Below are 27818 nucleotides of genomic sequence, written 5' to 3'. Positions count from 1 at the left end.
AGTCACCTGACTTCCTCTTGGACATTTGTTTTCTGAAACATTGCTGGGTTTTAACTTCACATTTTGAATCTATTGTTTTACTTAACTTTATTTTTAAAATTTGCCCAGCTGGATGAATGTTAATTCATTTTAACCTCCCATGTTTCCTGTGCTCAATTATCTACCATTGCTAAGTTACACAAAGCAACAATGTATTAGATTACAGACAAGCAAATGTGGCTGATATGTGAAAAAAGACTGTTCCATAACATGCAATCCCTAGTTGAAAGCTTTTCCTTAAGTTTTGATAAAATGATATATGCATGTAGAAATGGATAAATTAGATTCACAAAAGAAATGTCATTTGAAAGCAGCAGATTCGTTAGAAAGAAATATGGATTGTACAGACTTAGAACTGAAGTTATTGCACATGTCTCCCTGAAGTTGAACCCTGCATTTTTTTCCCCAATAGTGGGAATCTGACTGAGTGGAGAAACAATACATTGGTTTCCTTAGGGGGATTGAAGATGATTAGGGAATGAGTTTATCATACTTAATTGAAAAACAATTTCATCTGGACTTTTTTGGGAATCTTTGGAAATTGAATTTATTATATTATACCAGACAATGATTGATAAAATATGGTATTAAGAAACAAACGTGAATATTTGATCAAGGATGAATTACTGTTAACTCTTGGGATGATTTGGGACAAATAAGATATAGTAAATTTTTTATGAGTTGATCTCAATAGCAGTTTGTTAACATAGAGTTTTGAAACTTTAATTTTGCCTTTTTATTAATGTTGTTCTTCTTGTTAATTATTTTGTAATTAATATAGTATATATATTTAGTTGTCTGTGTCACTTTGACTACAATCCTATTGGCTCAGTTTTGGTGTTTTCCTTTTTTGTCGTTATTTTTGGGTGTTGCTTTATGACCATGAAAACTTTTTTTTAAAAAATGGTTTGATGAGCTGATAATGGCTGTGGAAAATATGCAGAGGTATGAAGATAGATAATAAAAGTTACAGACCAAGAGATATCTCCACATCTGGAGAACTGAGTCTCTTTGAGGATTAAGCCTACATTCCCTTACAATACTAGGAGTTTGACTGAATGGGAAAGTGACAAATTATTTTTTCCTATGAAGACTGAGGAAGATGGGGAAATCAATTTATAACATTTAACTGTAAATCACTTCTGTTTGGACTTTGTTAGCAATATATACCCAGATTGGAGACTGAATCTATATTTAATTCAACAACAATTGTTCCAAGATTGCATTAAGAAAGAAGTGTGGATATTTGATCCAGGGCAAATTATTTTCAACGTTTGGGAGAGATAGATAGGAGAGATAGGATGCCATGGCAAACCTTCTACAAACTGATTCCAACAATTTGTTAACAGAGAGATTTGAAACATTAATCTTGTCTTTTTTCATTCTTCTTCTTGTTAACTATTTTGTTATTAACATAATATATAGGAGATGGATCAACAAGATAGATTTTGAAGCCATGATGTTCTTCTACCTGGACCTCATTTGACTTCAATCTTTCCCTGGAGGATTATGTGAAAGATACCATATTTTTACAGGTGTCGCATCACATGTCCAAATCTTTCTAACTTTTTTTTTGCTTTAGCTTTAGTTTTCTGACCTACTTAGATGGAACTCCCACCCCCCTTCCAAAACCAGGAACAAATGTTCCCATATGTGGATACTTTAATGTTAGGGTCTCTTTCTGAAAAAGAATGTGAACAAAATACTATCGGCCTTTTGAATTTCCTGCGTGACTAAATAAGATAAACCCAGCCTCTTTAATGCCAGTAGATAATTCACCTGATGATTTACTATCTCATGACTGCATGCAAATTCTTGTTGTGGTTTACTTCTAAGAATTTGAAAGAGCAACCTTTATAAAATGCAGTGTTAGAATTGTTTATTGATGAAAGCAGTTACATCTTGGAATCAGCATGACATTTTGGAACAAGAAGCATTGTCTTTGGATACACTGGCTCAAAAGGCAAAATATTGCATTAAAACATGATTTGAAATCGGCAAAAGAGAAAAATGTAAATGTGCCTTTGATGTTGGATATATCCCTGGAGCTCAGTGGCAGGAAAAAAAAATTAATTACAGCAAAAGAGAGTAAGATTAAATAGGTAGAAGAAATATTTTTTGATGCCATCTAAAAGCTAAGAGTGATTGATGATTGGAATGAAGGTAAATGGTTCTTTGGACTTCTGGAAGTACAATCTCCAAAATCAAATTTGAGAGAAGCTAATGGTTCATCCAAAGGTTGTCTATAAGTCAACGCACTTCCCAAGATGGCAGGCCTGAAAGTCAAAGTCAATTATCAATACACTATGACAATTCTTTCCTACACAACTAAAATTTGTCATTCCCTAGAATAAAACCAAGATATTCAATAATCTTTGATCAGTTGATATATATTGTATATTATATATTTTATATCATCCTGTATAAAAAGACAAGGGGAAATTATTCCTGATCCTTTAAGATAAGCTTTCAAATTGCTTCAGCACTTCTAAGTGGCTTCATTGAACTGGTGTCCTTTAGGTCACAACCTACTCAGCCCTGATTTTCTCATTTCTCTCTTCCTCCTTCCTTATGAAGATACCTACAAGCTAAGAGAAAGGACAGACTCTTGGTGGTCTGCCCAAAAATGCTGTGAGGGAGAAGCACAAGGCTCTGAGAAGGCCAGGTATTTTTCTTAGAAGAAAGAAACAGACACGCAATTCATTCGTTGTAATTGTTGTTAGAAGGAAAACAAAACAATAAAACAAAAACAAAAACAAAAAGAAGGCTAGGGGATATTTTTCTTCTACTTAGATTCACAGAAGTATGGGAAATCAAGCTGTCAAAATCATCCATTCCAAAATTATTTTAGTGATCACCCCTTGGAATCAGACTTTAGAGCACACAAATTAGAGATAATATTTTACTAACCTTTCCTTCTCCACATTTTGTTATTGGATCGACCATTCCAATATCATCAATTAATTCAAAATAGCTGGCTTTGCACAAACCAACAACGATCTTTTCTCCATATGTAGGGGACTCTGTACCACCTGTGCAGTAGAGCCTGCCACATTTTACATTCCTGAAAAAGTAAATTTGTTATCATTAACAAGAATACATCAATGAGAGGTCTGTTGCTTTCTCATTTGCAAACAGTTTAATTAATTCGTTAATTAATTTGCATGCCACTCTTCTCATTAATACAAAGACTCTAGGCACCTTTCAATATAATAAAATGTCAAAAAGTGTTAAAAAGAAACAATTATAATTAGAATAAAAGATGAAAACTTAAAAATCAAGATGAATATCTCTATCTGGTCAGCCATCCCCAGTGTAGCAGTCCCATGTCAGGCCCTAGACCAAGGGGCAGAGTCCCGCTTATGGGTTATTCCATTAGGCCAGAACTGTGTGGGCAGACCTCACCTCTGATGGGAGAATAGGGGAGTGGGGGGCAGAAGAAAAGGCTCTTCTCTTGGACCCTGCCAGCTGAAAGGTTTGGCGGACTGGATCTGTAACAGGAAGGACTAGGGTCGATTAGTCCCAAAGGGCTAAGATTGTTCTCCAGATACCCTGGGATCATGTAACCTTGCCACATTGCAGCCCTCATGTTGGTTGCCAAGCACCCAAATTGATATCACATGACTATAGGAATATTGTGACAGTCCTAAGTGCAAGGGCCAGTTCTAAATCATTTCTTTCAGTGTTGTTGTAACTCAGAATAGTCACTAAACAAATGGATATAAGTCAAGAATTACCTTTTCTTTCTCACTCAATCTTTTAAAAAGAAAGCCTCCTAATATAGCCCACTTGTGCTCTTTCTTGAAACCCAAGGTGGAAAACACAGGAAAATTAGCCATTCAGAAATTGGCTCACACTTCTGTTGTTTTAATGGGTGACAGAATTAGCTTCCCACAGATGTGGACCTGCAAAGATTTCTTATATTATCCTTTGATTGTATCATCATCATAGCGGGAAACAATTTAGAGTGCTTACTCTGGTTCACATGGAATGTTTGTACCATTTTCCTTTCTGCAGTAGCCATATTTATCGCCATTCCTGTTATTCTCAAAACATTCATCTGGAGCCACTTTTGCATCTGTAAGAGAGGAGTGAGGAACCAAGACCAAGACCTGAGTTGTCACATGACAGCAGGATTCCCAATCACCCCCAGTTGCCACCTGAACCTTTTAATTAAAATTCTATTTGAGACATTCTATAATATATATGCAACACCTCACTGCACCACCCATCTACGATCAATATAAATCTCCCTGTTTCCCATTCCCAGAAAAATATCTCTTTTACTTGAAAAGGAGGAACTTGTTTTCAGCTTCATTTGGAGATAGTCTGCCATTAAAATCCCGAGCAATTGTTGTTGAATCACAGAGGTTTAATATTCTTAGCAGACAATCCCATATTCAATCTCTATTATCTCTGATTGAGAAAAGCAGAAAATGATGGATCAAACAGTAACCCTAATTAACTCTTAGAAAAACAAGGGAATATGGATAAAACTTTCAGCATATGAGAGGTTCTTGGTGTTATTCTTTCTGCTTTTCCAGGAATTTTGACTTCGTTCACAATACCCATTGTGACAAAGAGTATTGGGCAATGATTTTGAGCTTTTGCTTTAATATACAACATGGGAATGTGTTAATGGCATACATACACCTACAGTTCATATGCATATTGTCTCAGATCTTTGTCCAATTTGGGAATGTCCATCACTCCATATTTCTGGTCTACAACTGCCATCATCTTGGACCATTGGCCAGGTTCTCTAGGGATGATTGGACCTAAACCAAAAGATCTGAACGGCTGAGCTCTAAAGCCTCCAAAGAAAGAAATTCATCTTGGAAAAGTATGCCACTTCCACATGATTGATTTATTATGGCTAATTGTTCAATAGTAAGGATTGTTTAACTTTTTTTTTTACAATGCAATAATTCTGAAATCCTAAGGTTGACTTACCAGGCCCCCAGAGAGCAGTACATTGGTTTGCCAAAGTGGGGCAGTTCCCCCTGAAGCAGAAACCTTTGTTGTTTAGGCATGGGTGTCCATTTGTTTGGAAACGATCTATGGGACATTCAGCAGATTGTCCAGTGCAGAGTTCAGGTAAGTCACAGTCATCTCTTGCCTCCCGGCATTCTGCTCCTGCTTTCTTAATCTGTGGGAAAAAATGAAAATTACTTCCAGCTATAACTCCTTAGGGCTAAAAGAGCTAAACCACGATTCACAACCGGTTTCAAAGCTTCCTCTTCATCTGTCTTGAGGATTACCAAGCAAGGCATCCCTGCCATGTTACAGATGGGCTCCATGAATTAAGACATTCTGTATAATGCCCAGAAGTCCCAGCCTTATTTGCGATGAGAAAATGATCACCATAAGATGCAAGTGCTACGTGTTGGCTGACCATGAAGATCAATGAAAACTCAATTGGCTCTCATGAAAATCAGCAGAACATTAATTGATGAACGTGTGCATGGTACATTTTCATTTCCTTACATGGGCAGAAGCATTCATAGAATTCATGTGCTGAAAAATAGGTGGCTGATTTCTGTTGCTATGAAGTATAACAATACGTTCTGGACTCTCTGTTGAACAAGTTTATTACAGAGTCAACTGGGATCCCATAAAGAAGGAAAGAGAAACTTGCACCTCTCTCTTCATGGCCCTCCAGCCCCTTCAGAATGTGCCACCAAAATATCTGAATTGAGGGCTGTAGAGAGCAGATGGAGAATTTAAGAGCTGTAAAAGAGGCAATTTGACTCCTAAAAGTCTCCTGAACCCATTTCTGCCTTTAAAATCTCAGAGAGAAAAATGTCACAGCATTACCAGAGACCTCTTAGAACCTTCCAGAAAGTCAGGAAACTGAGTTAGGGCACCAATCCCAAACTTTGTCCACCCTTATTTAAATTGGTTTTCTGTTGTGACTCAGCAGCAGTCTTCTGTGAGTCTTTTTGGAATGCAAGATTAACGATGCAGCTGGGGCTCGTTAGTGGGGTTTTGGAGATAAAAGGACGAATGCTGCCACGCCCTAATGGCAGGAGTCAACGTTCCTTGATTCGTTCAACATTGATTGATGATCAGTCGTGGTTTATGTAAGATACACTTGGATAAGTGCTTTGTTTTCTGTAACCCTGATTCGTAGAGACTTTGGGAGAAGTGCATTGCTTGTAAGAGTTTTGTTTTGTATTCTGTTATCTAGTCTGATACTTTATTTAGGTTATTTTTGGGCTCGCAACCAGTTTGAGCCAAGAACTGATAAAAAGAGTCCTTTTAAGTTTGTCTGCCTGCGGTCTGTTAACAAGCAGAGAAGGGGGGACAGAACAGGTTTCCATGAAAAATCAAAGAAGGATATATATTATTTTCACAGATGTGATTTAAGATGCCAAAGGAATGCATTTTAGACTGAGACAATAGTGATATTTTGTTAAACTGTCCTCCCTACGGATATTTTCATAAGGGTCAAATAAATTGGAAGAAGGGATGGGAATAGAATTAAAATGCTTTTGATCACAGTAAGCAGAGAAATCACATTTTCATATTAGTAGCAAAGAGCAAGATAAAATCCCCCCTAGTGTTATAAATAAAAAAAGCCTTACCTGGCATTCCTCACAACATGCCCCTTCTGCACACTCTGCCCCAGATTTCAGTTGACATGTTGCAGCATCACAGCACTCATTTGCACATTCCTGAAAATCAAAACATATGAAATGACATCATAGACATAGGCTTTACTTCCTGGTCTCTTTTAATTGGTCTCTTTTGAAGAGGGAAAAGGATATTTCTGTCATGTGTTTCCTTTTATGGGTCCATGCTGGCAAAGAATGTGACAACGAGCAGCCTGGGGTTTGTTATTGCAAATGGATGATGGCATAGCTACATGAAAGATACTTATCGGATATTTCCTATGTGAAAAGAATAAAACAAATAAAAATATCCTCACGTCCTAATTGTGAAGGCCACATAACCTGCAGTCCAAATCTCTTCCTTATTCTGAGCCATTTTCTTTATATATATATATATATATATTCAAAACAAACATATATTGTAAAAAGTATATCAGTTGGTTATAAAAAGCTTTTGTGCATCTCTTCCACTGTCATCAAATATAATTCATATTAATTCAAATATCTTAACTCAAATATTTACTATATTAACATCATCATACCTCCATTTTTATTTGACTAAAGTTATTTAAACATCCTTCATCCTTAAGTATACCAAGATTCAATACATAACCACATGCTGGCATTTCATTTACTTATTTGTAAAATCTTCCATTAACATTAAATCCTCATATCCTGTTTAAGCTAAACATCCATAATATTTAATACCAAAATTTTCTAATCCTCCATGTATATAATTTATTATCATTATCCTTTCTTTATTTAACTATATCCTATATCATAACATTTTCCCCCTATTAGTTAAGACTTGACTGTATAGTTTTGTTTTTTTATTATAATTATTATTGTTATTAATAATCTTTATATATAGTCCAAAAATATTTCCAAGCTTACCTTCTCATATTCAATTATTACTTATCATAACAGCTCAACATTGTATACATTACTATCATTATCAATTTTTATTTAACTATACCTATTACCAATGGATTTAACTAAGTTTAGCTAATTTTGAATTATACTCTTCCATCAACCTGTATCTCTCCAATAACAGAACAATCTTATATCTACTGCCATTTGTGGATCCAATTCTTCAAATATCTTTTTGAACAAGTCCATACGAAGTAATCTTTGCACCTTCTTGTTTGTGGTATTTCTCATATAATGTTGACGCCCTCTTTTTGTTTCCTTTATCAGCTTGTCTTTAATTCTCAGCAGTGTTATCAAATGTTTTGCAAATAGTATTTCATAGTCCATAAGTTCTTTAGTGTTTTCTTCTCCTTCTATGTCCTGTCCTTTGAAGTAAATTTTCTCTCCATTTAACTTCTCTTCAAATATTCCATTCTTTCCTCCCTCAGAAGTAAACCAATTGTCACGAATATCAACAAGCTCAAATTCTTTATCTCCGTTTTCCATTTCAATTTTTTTGAATTTCCATCTTCTTATTTTGTATTTGATGAACATCCTTTTTCATCACAATTTGTTGCCAAATGCAGCAAATAATCCAATTATCTGTCAATTCTTTCCTCTGTATCAAACACCCTCTTCAAAGCTGAAAGTATCACTTGGAGAGACGCTTGAAGAGACGCCATGTTTATACGCAGTTGTATTTTTTCTTAAGAGCTCAGCAAAACTGAAACACTCGAAAGTGAAAGCAGACTACAAAGGAACAGCTGTACAATCTTATCAGATCTTAAGCCAGAACAGCCAAGCAATAAAAGTGTCAAGATGTAAAAAGGCAATTTGTAGTCAATTTGTAGCTTACAGGGAGTCAGGAGAAATGTTAGAGTAATCCATCCATTTGAAAAGGTTTACTTATAATCAATCCATGTAAATAACATTTTAAAAGTAAGATAACCACTGTCCAGAACCATTAGAAAGATCAAAATTGCCGCTAAGTTCTTCTATTCTTTGATTTAAGTTAGTTTTTAAAATTTTTAGACAATCCGTTTTTCTTTAAACAATAAAAGTTTCTTACCAGCTAAACACTTCTCCTCCAAATTGCCCTGACTTTGTCAGCCTTGAAAGACTGGAATTTTTACTGCCAGCAGAAGACTTTAGACCTGCTTTTCTCGGAGATTTTGCGATATCCCTGAAATCAGCAAGATGTAATCTTCCTGTTCACCATCTCTTCGGGATGTTTTAGGTCCGTTGGAACCCAGCAATAAAAGTATCGAGTGCGATCCCAGAGCTTTGAGATCGCACGTCGTCTCGTCATGGCATCCAGACTCCATCCCCATTCTGAGCCATTTTCTACTCAGGATGCCAGCCTCTGAAGTCGGCCAGAAAAGATTCACCAACCATGAGTATTAACACTACCTTTATTAACAGTGTCTTTCATGCCTAGAAATATGTTTCTCCCCATTTAACTTTAGATTGGGGAGAAAATGGGTGGGAGGTATTCTCTTGAGATGCTTGCCATGCCCCAATTGCTTCCACAGGTTAAGCTGTAGGAAGCAGCTCAAGAAAACTGTGAGACAAATAATGTGAAATAATAATGTGAAGTAATGTAAGGGTTTTCAGCAGGGAAAGATATTCTTGCAGTGATAAATCAGCCATATTTAAAACTGCATTGTCTTCCCAACAGAGTAGCAAGGTATCAAGTCTTTACCTCTACAACTGATTTCCCAAATCGAAGAAACCAATTCACACATCCATGTACATTGAGGACATACGCCTATGCTACCCATAAACCAACCTCTTGGATACCACTTAGAAAGCCAGATGATTTGGCAAGATTTCCCATTTTTGAGAAACGTCTTGTAATTATCCTTATTCATTCAAAAAAAGAACTTACCTCTGGAGAGCCACAGTCACATTCTTCTCCCTCCTCCTCATAGAAATTCCCACAAACTGCATTTTTAAGAATATCTGTGTTCGGGGGTTTGTTCATAACGCATTGTAGGGTCTCATTCATCATATAGTCCTGATAATCCATTAAACTGCAAGAGCTGAACTGCAGGGGAACTTGTTGACTATAAAGGTGAACCAAGAATAGATCATGATATTGTCCATATTGGGCCAGGTAAAGAATTCATTGCAAAAGCATATAAATGCCCGGGGGGGGGGGGGGGAGATGATTCATGAATAAATGCAATGATTTTTCTCTATGGATAATAAATAAACTAAGATTATTTTTTGTACCCGTTTATCTTACTGCCAGAGAATGCTCCCTCACTTTTAATTCCATTAAAAAAAATTCTTTTTTAAGAAAATGAATTTTCAATCAGAACTCCATGTGATGTTAGTTGCTCAGGCTACTTCTTGTATCTAGTGTGCTGCCTTTCATTTTCATTTATAGTCAGCCTCTCTGTGGAAGGACAGTAATATAATTGAAGGAAAAACAGTGGCATTTTTCTTTTCTTATATTGGAGGGGTTGTAATTTTTATAACAAATGAATGTTTTAAGGCAAAGGAAAAGTTAATGTATTTATTGGACTGTTACACTCAAAATCCACTTGAGCCTTCTATAATTTCGTTCTTCAGTTCAGTCTTTGTCAACTGCAATGGCTACAACTAATTCCAACGATCTATTACATATTGATTTTACAGTAGATAACTGCCACTACCCTAGCTGAACATCTAAGCATCATCTATGAACAAGCTCCTTGCCCGATCTATGGTCATTAGCCATGGCCATGCCTATCTTTAAAAAGGGAGACCCTAGCCCAGTAGAAAATTACAGACCAATCTCATTGTGATGCATAGCCTGTAAAATCATAGAATCAATTACAAACAAGCCTTGGGATACTCCCTGCATACTTCCCTCCATGTAGATGCAGTTCCATTGAGGACTAAATGTTGAGTGCGGTTGGTCAGCCTATTATGAATCCATCTGGTGCTGATGCTGTCGAACCCACATTCTTCTACTTTATCTAGTGGTAGGTTATGGTCTACCTTATCAAATGCCTTACTGAAGTCCAAGTAAACTATATTGACAGCATTCCTCTGGTCCACTAATTTTATCACTTTGTCAAAGAATGCAATAAGATTAGTCTGGCATGATCTGTTTTTGACAAAGCCATGTTGGCTTTTGGCTATTACTTTGTTTACTTCTAGGTGTTCGCTAATTTGTTGCTTGATTATCTTTTCCGGAATCTTTCCTGGCATTGAGGTCAGGCTAGAGACAAACAACCTGCTTTCTAACAAGCAGTTTGGTTTCAGGAAAAAATTGTCTTGTAATCTGCAACTTTTACACTGCAGAAATATTTGGACCACATATCTTGACCAGGGTGAAGCAATAGACACAATTTACATAGACTTCAAGCAAGACTTTGATTCAGTGGTGCATGACAAACTACTATTAAAACTAAGCTCTTCTGGCACTTCTGGATCCATGAACAAGTGGACAGCCATGTTCTTGTCAAACGCTCACTGAGACTATACAATAAACTTACCTAAAAGTCAATGCCGGAGGGGTTGCAGTAGACAATTCCTGGGAACTTAACAACTTCAGTTCTTTCCTGTCTTTCTCTCCTTTTCTCTCCTCTCCTTTACTTTCCTTTCTTCCCATTGCATCCCATCCTCTTCCCCTTCCCTTTTCTTTCTTGATGAAATAAAGCCTAACCACAGAACAGCAACAAAATACAGGTAGTCCTCAATGTATGATAAAAATTGGAGATGTTATGTGAATCACACAGTCATTAAGGGAATCCTGCTTCCTCCATTGACTTTGCATATTGGAAGACAGCTTGGAGGGTTGCACATGATGGTCACATGAGATGCTGCAACCATCATAAATATATAATGATTTCCAGCCACCTGCATTTTGACTCCAGGAATAAGGGGAGGCTGTGACAGATGTAACTGCGAGGTCTAAATTGCAAGTCGAGGATTACCTGTACATTGTTACCTGTTGATTTCAGCAGGCTGCAATATCTGAGAGAGACAGAACGTGTCTTCTGTCTTGGAAAAGTGCTGAGGCAGGAAAGGATGCTAATTTATCTGTTTCCTCGAGCTGTTGCCTGGTTCAGAATCATTTTATTCCATTCTGCTTATAACTTCTTCCCACTGTAAGAAAGTCTTTACTGACTACTTCTGTCTATCACAGTTATTAATGTTTTGTTTTCTTGGCTATGCTTCCTACGCTATTTCTCTAAACTCTTGTGTTTTGGAGGAAGCTACTGATGGATGGCTCTTCAATTGTTGAGAGCAATCCTATCTTTTTAAATACAACCAATTTAATTTCACATGGTAAAGTGACACACATATGGCCAAACCCCACTGTTGTGTAACTCTCAAACCATTTTATTTTTTAAGCTCTTAGCATACTTACTTTAACTTTTAATTGTTACCATTTAAATATAACTTGATTGAAAAAACATTAATTATTTTCCTGAATACTTACCCTCCCGAAGAAGCCATAATGCATGGGCCACCCTCGCAAGTGCAGGAAGTTGAATCATGGTACATGCCCAGATTATGACCGATCTCATGGGCCATTGTTGCCGCAACCAAATTTACAACCTCGATATGATCCTGAAGAACAGAGAATACTTTATTTGTTTTTAATCTGCAAGAAATCAAAAGTGAATCCAGCTATTACTAGCATTGAGCTAACACCTTTGTTCAAGCACTTTCTAATGAAAAATCTAAATGAAAAAAAGTTAGAAAAAGAGATTTATAATTTGCAAGGCTGTGATTGTATTTCCTGAAAAAAAAGTTTCTTTGTTCAAAGAACAAGCAATAGCTCTTAAACTTATTTACCCCTTCACGATGTTCTACAGCATTTTCTAAACAGTTTACAGAGTAAGCACATTGGGTCCTCATTCTACCAAACTCAGAAGGATGGAAGGCACCCTTGAGACACTCAGGATCAAACTCCTGGCAGTGGACAGAGCATGCCTGCAATAAAGTATTGTAACCACTGTGCCACCACAGCTTGTAAGAAACTTTCAAAGCAAGATTTACTTTTTTTTTCATTTAGTAATTTAGAGATTATATGCCTGTATATAAGTTTTCACTGAGTCAAAATAGGTAAACAGTTTAACTTCTACCAACCTGAACAACTCCCGTAGATGTATTAGAATTACACATACTTCTAATGAAAGCGTATCCTAAAGTTCCTCCATTCATCTCAACAGCCCTATAAGATAGGAGTGAGGGGGACATAGTTTATAGAAGCTGGAAGCATAATCTAAAGCTTCAGGGCATATGGAGCCTTCTATGGCTTTTTATGAATCCCTAACCCCATCCATTCCTGCCGGTTTTCAGGGAGCCATAATTCAATTTAGGCTCTACCCACACAAACCATTTAACCAACCAGATGAGCTGCTTGGGTGGTGTTAGCCTTAGTTAGGTTGGGGAAAGGAGTTAACACATTGTCTGAATCCAGCCCCTTGGGTTAATTCATATTCCATGTACAGTAAAAACCCCAAACATAAGTTTCTTTAAAAAACAAGTTTCTTCTATCAATTTAGCTGTGATGTAATTAAAGATTAATTGAGCTTGGAAAAGAAGATTGTGTGATAACTGAAATAAATATCTGTGAGAAAATAATATGGATTATCTTTTTTTTAATTTTACATTCACTTTGATTTGCTCTCCATCTGAGGATTGCTCATAACAGAATTGTTATTTGTCCAATATATTATAGCTATGCCAATAAATTTATCAATTTCAAGTGTAACCCAATATTTTTTTTAATTTATTCTTGGAGATTTCTACCAATCTAGTTCAAATAATTGTATTAATTAGGCCCATAATTTTTCTTAGATATCAATTGATGTGGCATTCTTCATTTTTCCACTTGAAGTTTCATTGTGAGAACATTTGGAAAAAAAAGCTGCTATTATAAACCAAGAAGTCTGAAAAATCATTTGGTTACTGATAAATATTGGAAATGGGAAGAAAAATAGATACTGGCTTTCTTCTAACTTCTAAGGACATCATTCTACATATGCCAAAACACTCAAATTCTCTGGGCCCCAGGTAGTTCCCTCTGTCTTCTAAAGTGTTGACATCCAGGCACTCTTTAAAGTTGTCATTAAAGTTGTTAATCATTTGAGTTTCAATTTAGATTCAAGTGAAATGAAATCAAGCTGGGTTTTTCACCTGCAATCATTCAAGCCCTGGTCAAGACTAATTCTCATATAAGAAAAAAAAGGTTGATTTTGACCCAGAATATATTTTGCACATGGTTTAAGGCATGCAACCCAGAGAAGAAATTCTATGCAAACATTAACCTTCCCATAATTTTCCACTCCCTGCCACCCGCTTTCCCTCTCCCCATAAAGAGACATACGTTAGTAACTGAGCGTTGTCATTCTTTTTGCGCTTCAATAGAACTGACTCTCTCCATTCTGAAAAGGAGAATAAATTGTTGTCCGGTGATTCATTGACCAGAAATTTATCTTTGATGGACCAAATTTCTAGGCCATTCAATGTTACATGAATTCCCAAAGCTTTATAAACCTGTGGGGTAGACATGGCATCAATGAGAAACTCAAACAGAAGTAAACTTTGAGAACCATTTCAAGGCTGAAAGGCAATGGACTATGAAAGGCAATGCCTCTATGGGACAGTGAAATAGAAAAGATTTGGGAGTCAATAAAAGAAAATCTCTGAAGCTCAGGGTGGAACTGGGAGGGGGGAGTCCTTGGTGCTCTATGAACCTGGTGGTTTCCTTGATGTTTAGTCAGGTAACGAAATATCTGCAAGGAAACCACCAAACTCAGACAGCATCGAGGACACCACATATTAAAGAATAATAATTTATTAAGCAGAAGAATTAAATAAAATGATAAAGAAGAACAAGGTTATTATTATCTTTAACCAAGAACAGAAGAGGAGGAGTAGTAAAGGGAGATTTCACCCACTGATGTTCCCATTGTCTCCCTGATTCTAACTGATGTTCAACAGTGAAGATGTCAACAAGGCTAATAGGATAGAAGCAGAGACAATATGGGTGGATCTTCTCCTAAGTGCCACAATCCAACTCAAACTGGGTTCCTCCCTCCTGTTTTCTTCTCAGGGATCATCTTCATAATCAATTGAGTTTGGACTAGTCTTACTCTGTCCATTTCTGTTTAATTTCCAAATTCAGACAATTTACTATAGCCCTGAAAGAATCCAGCTACAGAGATGTAGCACTGATTGAATTCTTGCAACAGTTTTAGACTTGCATCCTCCCAACACAGTGGCTGTATTCACATAAGAGGCTTATTAACCTAGTTACTAAACTAACCCATTTTCTGAATTAGGCTTCCATGCTGCATCACCAGCCTACCAAACGATGGAGTTTTGGTGCACTCCAAGTCAGAAAAGTTAGCATTCTTGTAAAAGTCAGCCTCCTAAGTTGTTTTACCTCATTACTTTTGTTGTATGAACACAATGAAAATCTGCATTGGGGCAGGGAGAGGCTCAAATCCAGAAACAGAAAAAAAACCCGTTGCCATGTTTTCTTACCACATTTATATAGTTGATCATATCAAACACCCTCTTCCTTATAATAATGGTGTTGCGGCTGTACTTATTGAACTAGAGAAAAGACAAAAAAGTTAACAAGAGACCATACATTTGGGACTGAAGGGATTGAGTATGAGAGAGAAATAACATGTCAGGGAAAGAAAGGGATTTTTTTTAAAAATGAATTTGCTGATTAAGGCAAAATAATACTTTTATATCCAAGCAGTCCAATGAATTCTTTTCATTTCTGATTATTTTTAGCCTACATCGGTGCCATTAATATATTAATGTAATTAATTTTTCAGCACCACACATGGTATTTCCTCCTGGTTGGAGAAAATGTCGACTAGACAATGTCATCTGGCGGCTCCCCGGGGGAGGGCCTTCTCTGTGGCTGCCCCGGCCCTATGGAACGATCTACCCCCAGAGATCCGGACCCTCCCCACTCTCTCAGCCTTCCGCAAGTCTATTAAGACCTGGCTATTCCGGCAGGCCTGGAGCTGTTGACCTCTTCCATGAGGTCCAGCCTCATTAAGGTTGAGTGCATGTTGTATCTTTTAATTTTCCTGTCTTTCTATTTTTAAATTTTTAGTATTTTTTAAATTGTTTTTATGTAAGCTGACCAGAGTCCTTCGGGATTGGGCGGCATATAAATTTATTAAACATTAAACATTAAAATGTTGGTCAGCCTACTGAAATGCTTTCCTTAATTAGATGCTATATTTCCATGTTCAGGGATATGTGAGATAATCATTTACTATCCATCTAATTATTTGTGTTGTCAACTTAGAGAAATAAATAGTGCAGGAATGTTTTAGAGAAATCCACAAAAGCTGAATTTAAATGACATCAGCCTGAGACCAATTATCCTTGATGAGAGCTTGCATAAAATGTTCCTTTTTGCAATAGTACTAAAGTGGAAAGATTAAGCTGGTGTCTGGGGTTTCATGGACTATTTTTGAGCTCATGAACATTCTTTTATTTCGTTAGGGACGTGTGCACATATTCAGAGATGGCCAAAAAGAGTTATTTTACTGCAAATGCTGCATTGCTGCAAAGGAGATTGGCTAAGTCAAATGTGGATCTTTCTTCTCTATTAGCCAACAGTTAGCTTCTATTCGAGAAATAGATTTAATTCGGTGGGGAAATAGACTTCATTTGAGTGATACAATGAATATTAACAGTGTATAATTATGATTTCCTGGAACAATCTACTTACTGAAATTCAGTTAGAAATTGAAATTCACGCATGCATAGGCAACATAAGGAAGAAATCAATTTCAGATGCATATATTCATAAAAATAAATCAAAATATTTTCTGTTAGGGAAATTTTAAAATTGCATCTCAAGCAAAAATATAAATAAAAAATATCCTGCCAGGCAAGGATGACAAAGTATATATTTATATCTAAATAAAAACCTACTTGAATGTAATAGTTTTGAAATAAAAGAGAAAATAAGGAAAAGTAAAACATCCAGATTTGCCTATCTACCCACTAATTCAAAATTCTACTCATGAATTTTAAAATGCTAGATTGACCTAGTAGAAGAAACGCATGATGATTCCCTTTTACTCTTTTCTCCATTTTAAAATTTCATTTACAGTATCTTCTCTGTATTCAATTTCCTGATCTTGAGATTTCTGGATAAAGTATAATTAAAATTTAGATGGAGTCCAGGAAGAATTAATGTGGAAATTAGAATGTAGTTAAATTCTAAATGTCTCTTAACCATTTGAGTGTAATAACAAAAAATTATCAAAATTTATCATAAAGCACATTTTAAGATACAATCCAGTTTGAATGTTATTTGAAAAAAGACAGAAAGAAAAATGTGTGCACAATGCAGAAAGAAAATGAAATGCTATCCAGAATACTTACCATTGAATTGTCTACAACTATGAAAAGCTCAAGATATTTTGGGACCTCCAAGTTATTTTGCTAAACAGAACAGCAAAGAAAAGATTGTTTAGATACAGTATGTTACTCCCCGCAACCAACAGGTCATCAGATAGTCAGAAATCTCCATGTTATACTTCCTGGCCTTGGAGTTTAAGAAATATTGTTTTTTTGAAGAAGACATTTATAGGGAGAGATTTTGCCATCACATGAAACATTTTCTTTGTACAAAATATAGCATGGCATTTGTTTCCAATGGCATCCATTTTCAGAATTTTATGGTGCCTACATTTAGAAATAAATGTGTGTCTGTCTGTATATATAGCTAGTATTGCCCTGGGAAAGAAAAAGCCCCTCCCTCCTGAGTTCCAGTGTCATCGTCCACCATTAACCTACCCAAATTGCTCAGGAACTACCCTTATGGCTAAGATTTGAACCATATGAAGTGCATTACTTCCTTCGTCCCATAGGAAAATGTATCGGTGCTTTTTCAGCAAATGGAACTGCAAGGTCAGATTGCCAATTCCATGGGGCAATTTCTTTCCTTGCTGTCTGACAGCCACTTTCTTAACCCTGTTGCACAAGATCCAGGTTGAATAAAGTGACCATGACCTGACATTGACACTAGAACATTCAAGATGTGAAGGTGACTACAAAATATAAGGACACCTTGCCATCAATACCAAAGGCATCAATCAAGCCTTCAAGTCTTCATAATCAATTCTGATGATTGCATTTGCATTTTGGCATTGTACTGTAACAAGAACTATTACTCCAAGACTATCACATTTTAATAAAGGAAATTGAGGTTTTGAATGTCTGGATATGTTTCATCCAATTTCAATTTCTGCCACCAAATGAAAGTAGAAACTGTGATTTTAGATGCAATATTTTGTCTTCAATTTTTTTCTGTCTCCAGTAATGGAGGAAAATGTTAGGAGTATGAGGATCATCTGTGACCAGATTCAATTTGTTAGTTTTGATTCAAAAGTGGCATCCAATTTGATCGTTTGATCACATTTTTAACTGATTTACAAAGTTAAGATTCAGTTAAATCCATTTTGAACCAAATCTCCAAACTATGTTTGCATGATCATGGAAAATGTTATATACCTGGAAGATGTATTTTCTGTTCATTGAGTTTCCATATTTTATTGTTCAGCATGGCTGAAATAGAATTTCAGAAATGGAGGTTCCTTTCCTATGAATTCTTTCCAATCAGTTCCAGAGAATTTATATTTTGCTTTATAATTTATAAACAAATAAGTGTATTCCTCTTTTCAAATCATGTTATACTTGAGGTTGAGTATGAGACTTACTTCTTTAGCAGTAACGGACATGTCAAAGGTCTTTTTGATGGACTCATTTGATTTCCAACTGGTGCTGGTTACCCCACAGATTTTGGGGGTCTTGTCCCCTTTTTCTACATTTTCATATTTGTAGACTGCATGGGCTTCACTGTCAGAAAGCTTCAAGGGTTCAATAAGGTACGTCTCACCTTGATGCCTGAATTGTCCTCTATAAAAAAGTAGAATTTTTATGAATAGGGTGATTAAAGGTGAACAATCAATAGAAGACAATATTTGTACTTCAGGGCTGAACTTCACTAAAGATGTTACCTACTTGGGTAATGAAATGCCTGCAAAAAATCAAATGAATTCAATGACTTTACGGGACCCCTCAATGGATAACCAATTCTTAACTAGTCAACATTCTCAATATAACCATGAAATATCTGTACAATATTTGCATGAAGACTAAACCTGTTTGAAAGATTCAATTTTTACGTAAAATTTTATTTCATAAAATTATAATATAGTGCATTATCAATGCAATATCAGGGGTTTTCAGTCCTAATGTATAGTATGTGAAGGATGCTTGTGTTTTATTTTTATAATTATAATGTACAAGGTGCGATGACAATAAGGTAAACTTAATGTTAAAATATTTTATGTCATATGTATGACACACACACACACACGACCCAAATATTTTAATTTAATTTTACGTAATAAAATAAAATTTTATACAAAAACTGAATCTTTCAAACAGGTTTAGTTTTACATGCCAAAGTATCTCCATACAAATATTGTACAGCTATGTCATGGTTATACTGAGAATGTTCACTTGGTTAGTTAACGTACATATGTATGCATATATGCATGCATGCATGAATATATGTATGTATCTATGTAATGCAAAGAACAACATATATATATTGGGTGTCATCCAAGACATCTGCAGGATTAAGAAAGAGCTACTGCCAGCCAGTAAACAAAGTAGGGAGCTAAATCAGAATTGCCTAGATGAGCTTTAAAGTCCGTGTCTCCTTTGTGTATAGGAGCGGTTGTTGCAGGGGAAAAAAAGATAGGTAGGTTTCAGATTGTGCACCTTGCAACTCTTCTTGGGATCCAAAGTCTTTCTTAATCCTGCAGATGTCTTGGATGACACCCAATTAATTTGCATGAAAATTTGCATGCTCTTTTTTGACTATGACAATTCCAAGAGCAGTAATAATATTTTCATTCTTAATAAAGTGAACAAAACTTAAGAGACTATCTTACTTCAATCCGTCACATACACTGATGACTGCAGTTGAGTCAATGTCATTCTGGATGCGTCCATGATAATAGCAGTGATCCTGTATGGAAGCAAGAGAACTACACTGGTTAAAGCTTGTTTGCAGTGCAATTTGATGAGCAGAAGTGCAGTTCCAATGTATTCCACAACATCAGTGAAATAATGAATAATGAATAATAAGCAACTATTTCAAAATATTTTGATTGAGAATGACAGAAAATCTGCTAGAATTGATTATTCAGAAATTAACATAGGATAAACACAACTCTAGTGCTGCACCACAGGATTTGCTGAATAAACTTTCAAACTATGTTCTAAACTCTTATCATAATGTAGGAAAAACTTTGCATTTAATAATGTTACCAATTGATTGTTATTTCCTTGAACCCACACAATAAAAACTTTCAGAAACACATCAAAGATATAAATAAGCTACAGTAACACTATGTTAAAGATGCATATATAACCAGGAAGACTCCAACTAATGTTGAAATTTGATTCCCAGAATCTTCTAGGAGAAGAGTCATGTAGAAATTAAAACCAACAGATTTATGTTACAACAAGAAAAGAGCAGCTGGTGTGGCCGTTGAAGGGGCTAATCCACAAGTAGAAAATTTTGGGAGACAGAAGATGCAGTTTTAAATCAATATGGGGAAGGTGGCAGAGGACCTAAGGAACCATGTTACAGTTGTGATACTACAGCTGGTTTGACCCATTTTACTGTGGTATTCTGTAGAAGCAAAATATTAGTATTCCTGAGGTTCCCATACTAAACCTCTTTGTTGAGCTCACACCACAAAATATTTCTTTTTAATCAATAGGAAACAACTGATTGATTAAAATACTGCCCTATTAATTCAATAAGTAGAACTGACTGGGTTTTAACAACCCACACATCCTTACACAGAACATGCTCAATATAAGACACTTCATCTGTATACAGTCCCTCTTGTTTGAATAGCCTGGTCTTGCATATGCCTATTTGAAATATAGTGCACAAATATTCTTTCCATTTACTTCATAAAAGTGAGACACTCTGAATATTACCTCAACCGGAGGGCTTGTTGTAATTTCTCTGTCATCAGGGGAATAATGAGTCTCGATGTAATCTTTGGAAAAAAGTCCTCTGAAAAGAATGAAAGGAAGAGAATATCTATGTCAGGAATTAAGTAGGAACAGACATAATTCCATATTCAGTCTACAATTACTGTATAATGGCATTTTAAGGATATTGTTTGGTGTCAAAGGAAAGGAGCCAGCATTTCAATCTGATCTGGTATGGCTATTTATGAGTCATGCACAGCATTCCAGATTTTCCTGAGGAGAAAGGTTTGTACCATGGAAGCTGTGCAATCATCAAGGCTCAGAGGTGGTATGATTACCACGAGGCTCCTTGATTCTTCTAACCCATGCAACCATCAGCTGAAGCTACTAGGTCTGCAAAGGAGAGTAGTATATCTCCCTTTATTCAAGAGGTTCACATTGCTTCATGAAGAAAGGGATGCCTTGAATCTTCATTCAGAAACATCTCTCTTGATGTTCCAAACTATAGAATTGGATCACTATCTACTCCTGGTGTCACATCCATTCCATTCATTGGTACATAATTCTATGTTGCCAGCCTTGCAAGTGTTGGAAAAAATATCCATTTGGTTCAGTTCCAAGCCAAGAAAAAGACATTGGAAACATGGAGGCCATTTGGAAAGGTGGTTTAATGGAGCAGAACCATCAAGCACATGGTCATGGTGCAGCTGAGCACATGGAATTTAGAGAGAGAGTGGTATTTATACCTCTTTTGGGCTTTGCACTTGAACTTCCTCTCCCTGTACATGCACATGTATTCTGTTGGTTGTTGTAGGGGTCATAGCTAGCTCTGAGCCAAGTTTGGTTGAAGCTTGGTCTTCTGATGCTATAAAGGGGCTTCTTGGACAATTGCTATTGTGGCTGAAGGCTAACCATACCTTTGTTCAGAGTTAGACCTTGCTGCAGGCAGTAATGGGTTACCAAATCTGCATTTCTAATGCTGTTCCAGATTATTTTGGGGGAGGCGGGTAGAGGGGGAGAGAGCTGACGCTCTGAGTTTCTGTCTTAAGATGTGTATTTCTCTTTTAGGGGAAATACTGTATTCTGCCTTTTTTAATATTTCTCAAAATATTTCATTCTTCTAGGAGGTGGGTAGCTTCCATGTAGCCATAACTTTGGTATTCCTTACTAGTCTCTCACCTATAGCCCTGCTTTGCTTTCAGGTCCGAACATGGTCATCCAGATGCTATCCTAAATTCTACATAGTCTTCATAGTTAAACATTAAAAAGGGGGAACATGATACTTTCTAATGTTTAAAATGATATAAGATAAAGTGACATTATTTATCCATTTCTTTGCAGTTTATGCTCCATAATAAAGGCAATATATATTTGGAGGGCACATGTTGCATGGTCAATAGAAAAATACACTCTGAAATCAAAGCCAGAACTTCATTCCCAATATTAGAAACATTATACAGATTGATGGGGTGGAGTAGCATGAATGTGTAAACAATCGGTGTTAGTGGGGGGGCAGTCAGTGTTAGTGGGGGGGCAGAGATCGACCCCTAGGCCCCTAACATATGGGGTGCCGCAGGGTTCGGTCTTATTCCCCCTACTATTTAACATCTACATGAAACCGCTGGGTGAGATCATTCGGAGGCACAGGATAAGATACCATCAATACGCGGACGATACTCAGTTGTATCTGTCCGCCCCGTGCCAACTCAATGAAGCGGTGGACGTGATGAACCGGGGTCTTGAGGCCGTTATGGACTGGATGAGGGCTAACAAGCTTGTACTCAACCCGGAGAAGACCGAGTGGCTGTTGTGTTTTCCTCCCAATAATTCGATCAGTGTTCCATCGCTCAGGCTGGGGGGTCAAATTTTATACCCCTCAGAGAGGGTTCGCAACTTGGGAGTCCTCCTGGATCCACAGCTGACTTTTGACTATCACCTGACGGCTGTGACCAGCGGGGCATTTGCCCAGGTTCGCCTGGTGCACCAGTTGCGACCCTACCTGAACCGGGAGGCCCTCACAACAGTCACTCGGGCCCTTGTGACCTCTAGGCTGGAATACTGCAATGTGCTCTACATGGGGCTGCCCTTGAAGAGCATCTGGCGACTTCAGCTAGTCCAGAACGCAGCCGTGCGAGTGATTGTGGGTGCACCTCGGTTCACCCACATAACACCTATCCTCCGCGAGCTGCGCTGGCTACCTGTTGATCTCCGGGTGCGCTTCAAGGTGCTACTTGTCACTCATAAAGCCCTTCATGGTAGTGGATCTGCGTACTTGAGAGACCTCCTCCTGCCAATTACCTCCCTGCGACCAATTAGATCACATAGATTAGGCCTCCTCCGAGTTCCATCTGCCAGTCAGTGCCGACTGGCAACTACACGGAGGAGAGCCTTTTCAGTAGTAGCTCCGACCCTTTGGAACGATCTCCCCGTGTAGATTCGTACCCTCACCACCGTCCAGACCTTCCACACAGCCCTTAAGACCTGGCTAGCCCGTCAGGCCTGGGGACAAAGATAACTTGTCCCCACCCGAATGATGAATGAATGTTGCTTACTATTTTACTTCTATGTATTGTTTGTGTCTACTGTCTGTATACCCCCCCTCATTTTATGTAAGCCGCCCTGAGTCCCCTCAGGGAAAAGGGCGGCCTACAAGTATTAATAAATACAAATACAAATACAAATAATTTTTAACTCTGTGAAGTATTTCATAAATAAGCTTGTTAATTCAAGATCCAGAGGTTTATGAGCCTTGACTAGTTCAACTTTATCTAGAATTGTTAGAGTCAAGCACAGTAGCAGTGAAAACAGGAATAAAACATTCTCAGTTCTGGGCTGAGAAATAATTAATTGATTCAATAAGTATATTTACCTCACCAATTTAATCAGTAAATTGGTAACAACAGTAAATTGTTAACATTTAAATTAAATTTTCCCAACAAAGCAATACAATTATTATTTCTGTAGGGTTTTATCTAAGAATAGGCATTTTAACCTTCTCTTAGCAAAGATAAAAGAACTTCTGAGTTCACATACCTATTTTTTTCTAAGTGAAGGACCACTGGTTCTCCGTTCACTTTAAATTCATATTTCATGGTATCTTCATACTTCATCTGAAATGCAAATAGTTCAGGGTTCATTTCTTAAAAAGACAAATAAAATGTGTATCTTCTGATCAATTCAACACCCTTGTCAAATGGATACACATAGCCAATTCATTTATTAGATTTAGAATATTTCACCTAGTGCTTGAAAAGCAGTATAAAATCTTCTTAAATTAAATTAAACTTTCTTGTATAAGTTCAAGATCTCCTCTAATTCAACATCTTGATGAATCAGGTTTGGCTGGGACATAGAGACAAAAGTCATCCACTGGCTTCCATGGCTGAGGATATACTGGTATCTGGTCCTTAGTTCCAACTCTGAGCTGTAACTACTAAATCATCTTCACCACTTTTATATTTCAAAGTGATGCATTCTAGGAAGCTAGAAAGGATATTTTTATATCTCATGGTTCCCAGTTGTCACAGCTGCCCATCATCTTTTATGAAGGATGACCCAAGAGCATAAAAAATGGAAAAAACCCTCTGTTAAAATTACCTATTAATAGTAACTTTGGTCAGGCATAAGAGACCAGATTTACGTGTGTAGTGTTCAAACTAAAAGTCAGCTAAGTTCCATGGAACTTTGTGTGTGTGTTTGTGTGGTGTGTGTGTGTGTGTGTGTGTGTGTGCCTGTGTCTGTGTGTCCTAGATCTGCTGCAACTCTACAATGATTCAAGGCAAATTTCCTGCTTGATCCCTCCTCCCTGTCTGTCTAGGGATTTCTGAACATTTTATGGCTATAATAACATTCACATTATGAAATCTTAATCTTCCATGTTGCCAGGAGTCTTCTCAATTGTGTGAAAATTGGGTGGTTGTGTAAATGTGTTTCATAAATAAAGGTACAGGTACATAGATTGATATGCAAAAATCCAGATGACCATTAGATGGCAGCAAAGCTCTGTTGGCTGAAAACAAGTATTTGATAATTCTAATAATTCTGCCCAGTAGAATTCTTCACTCCCATGAAAAATTAAGGCTTTGTAAGTTACAATTATGCATGGAGTTTTCTCATACTTCTGCAATTTGACGGATTTTTAATCAAAGGGAAAATGACTTTCAGACATTTGCAGTCTTACAAGACTTAGCATATATCATCTTTACTTGCAGCTTTATATATAAATCCATCTTTGAAAGTTTTATTCATAAGTGTCAGACTAGTATTAGATCCAATCTAAAGAGGAAACTGGATCGCAATTATAACCCTCCCCCCAATCACTTTTCATAGTCTGACAAATATGTGACTTTGTAGTAATTTCCCGTTACAAAACAGAACAAATTTAACTTTAAAAGGGCCCATAAATATAGTGGGAATTTCAGGGAAATTTGTCCTAAGAACCACATGGCAAAATTGTGACAGTAGTAGAGTTTTAAATGTAAGAAAAATAGGAGAAAAACTGTAAATCTTGAACAAAAGTTAGAGTCAGATTCCTAAATAAATAACAAATAAATAAATAAATAAATAAATAAATAAAGAAGTAAGTAAGTAAGTAAGTAAATTAATAAATAAATTGATTGATTGATTGATTGATTGATTGGCATTTGTTAAGCAAAAATGAGAACAAGAATAAGAGAATAAAAGTACAATGACAGGGACGATAGCCATGTCAGTGCACTTATTCACTCCCCCCCTCTTCTGACACTTAAATTAGTTGATTACCTTTTGCTCACGTTCAATTCTGCTTTTGGGCAATGGATGGATTTTTTGTGGATATACTACTTCATAATCGTTAACGTTCCCAGCTTCCAGGATTATAGAACTCCCTTCACAAGAAAAGGAAAGAAAAGTTCTACCATTTTTGCATCTAGAACAGTTTTTCAGTTAAAAAATCCCAAAACTGCAGACTGTACTAAAAGCACAGAAAAGTATCCCAGAGGAAAGTAGTGGAGAACCACTTCCATTCTGCAGCCAAGAAAAGCCCTTGACTATCACCGTGTACTTTCCAGAAGCTGATTCAAGTCAGGAGTCTGGGTCCTACAATAGATGATGCAGTACGGAGACTGACAACGATATTTGTTTATTCACGTTTTAGTCAAAAATTTCCTAATTTTAGTCAAATTTCCTAAGGTAGAAAGTGATTGAAGTCTAAGCACAACTAGAACTTGACCTTGGAAATGTATCTTCTGAGGCTGATGGACATCTTGCAAAAGTAGCCCCAAGAAGTTTACACCTTACTCATAGTTTTATGTACCTGCCCATTTGTACCTGATGCTCTCAGAAACATAGGAGGTGTTCAATTCCCCGCATTGGAAAGAAAAGTTACTATTCCCTCCTGCTTAGAGCACAGAAAAAGCAGTGTTTTCCTTTCCATCTCCCTTTCTTCTTTTACAATATTGTTCTCCATAAGTTACTGTTTTAATTGTGGAAGCTTCCCACTTGATAAGAGTGACCCCATCTGTCAGCCTCTGCTTCGCTTGCTTACTATCGGCTGCCATAGAAAAAGGGGGGGGCATAGTATTTGGGAAGGGAATTGTGTGGTACTGGAGGAGTTAGAAGGGAGTTTTGTTCTCACCATCTTCTTCGCATGCTGATGGCTGATGTTTGGTCTTGGTCAAGGTCAACCATCTCGCATACCAACCTGATGAGCCCTTTTGATGATGCACCCCACGTGGCACCTTAGGGAGTTGCAGATTGGACACTGGGCTGGGGTAATTGAAGGGAGGGGGCTGGGTAATCGTTTGATATGTACTTGTTTGCACCTTTTTGTTTCAGATCTTGCTTTCCTTTTTGCTGCTTTCAATTCATATCTAATAAAAGTACTATATCTCTATTCAAATGGAATTGAGGTTTTTCTTTCTTGGATACTAAAAGAGGCATGCCTGATATTAAGCAAGATTTGATTTAAAAAAAAATCGGGCTACTCTAGCTAGCTATTGACCCTTATCTGTGTTTGGGCAGCCATTTAAGGCAATCAAATATTGCTGTTTGTAATGATATCTGGGAATGACTTGGGAGCCAGAAGGAAGAGACTGCTTAACTGGCATGTCAAAGGTATCTCAGCCCACAGAAGGAAAGAGAACATGGGAAGCAGGTCAGAAGGGACCCTCCCTGGTTTTCTGGAGAATGAAAAGAAAAGAGGGAAGAAATTATTTAAGGTAATTTAAATCTTGCATTGAGGAAAGTCTCAGATTAGCTTCAGTGGCATTTGACGATTCCCTGAAGATAACAAGAAGTGGTTTGCTCAATATTATGCAACTTTAATTACATGGTTTCTAATTGACCTAGTGGAAGAAAATTAAAACTGAAAACACTTTAAAAATATTTTACTTCCTGACTTTTTCTTTTTTTCTTTCAACAACCTCTGTCCCTCTGTCCTGTTCAATCTTTTACTCCTTTTTTACTCACATTACTGGAAAACATTGAACATTGATTTGAACATGCTTTTCTTTTGAGAATGTTAGGTCATTTCTTTCTTGGGATCTGTTTGCTGCTTGACAAAATTTAAGCAAATACAAAAAAAATCTATTCATTCATTCATTCATAACAAATGCAGTATTTGGGAGCATTCTTTTGGCAAATCTGTAGAAACTAAAGTTGAGCAAAGTTTGATTAATCGTCGAAGAATAACCATAGAAAACTGTTGGATGAAATAGCCTTTTAGCAGTAAGAATCTGAACGAGGAAACCAAAGAAAACATCTTACCTTGATATGGAAAAACTGCTAAGCAGACAGTTACCAAGAGACCTTGGATCATTTTGAAGCCTGGAGTTGGCTGATGGTCAAAGAATCTTTTTTTGCTTTCAAGCCAACGAGCTTTTCTCCTGTTGACTATGAGAAACAAGTAACTTCATTCATGCCCTTATATGAGAAGGTGTTTGCTAAAGGATTTGCCCAAATTCTGAGTTGCCATCATACTATTGGAGGGCATGTTTCCAAATAACGTAGTGCCAACTATTACAAGTGAAGGGTTCTTTGAAGGCATCCCTCAAAGGAGCGGATTAAGTGGTTAAAAAATGGCTCTCCCTGGCCTGCAGGTTAACGCAACTAAATTTCGGTGCTCTTGTGCATGGGGTTTTAAATGTCAAGAATTGGTTTTTGTGGTATTTTGTGTACAACAAGCATTTTTGGACAATTTAGCTACTGGGGTTCCAAGTAACATATCCATATCCAAAACATTGAGGCAGGCAGATTCCT

At 36.9% G+C, this 27818-nt stretch overlaps 1 pseudogene; it reads right to left on the bottom strand.

Moving 5' to 3' along the window:
- Positions 1-2282: 2282 nt before the first annotated feature.
- Positions 2283-27475, bottom strand: LOC116516314 (annotated as a pseudogene).
- Between the last annotated feature and the right edge of the window lie 343 nt (positions 27476-27818).

This window comes from Thamnophis elegans, chromosome 13, assembly GCF_009769535.1.
Source record: "Thamnophis elegans isolate rThaEle1 chromosome 13, rThaEle1.pri, whole genome shotgun sequence".
Classification (NCBI taxonomy): Eukaryota; Metazoa; Chordata; class Lepidosauria; order Squamata; family Colubridae; genus Thamnophis; species Thamnophis elegans.
Note: the sequence above shows the minus strand (reverse complement) of the source record. Positions and strands in the feature narration are given on the sequence as shown.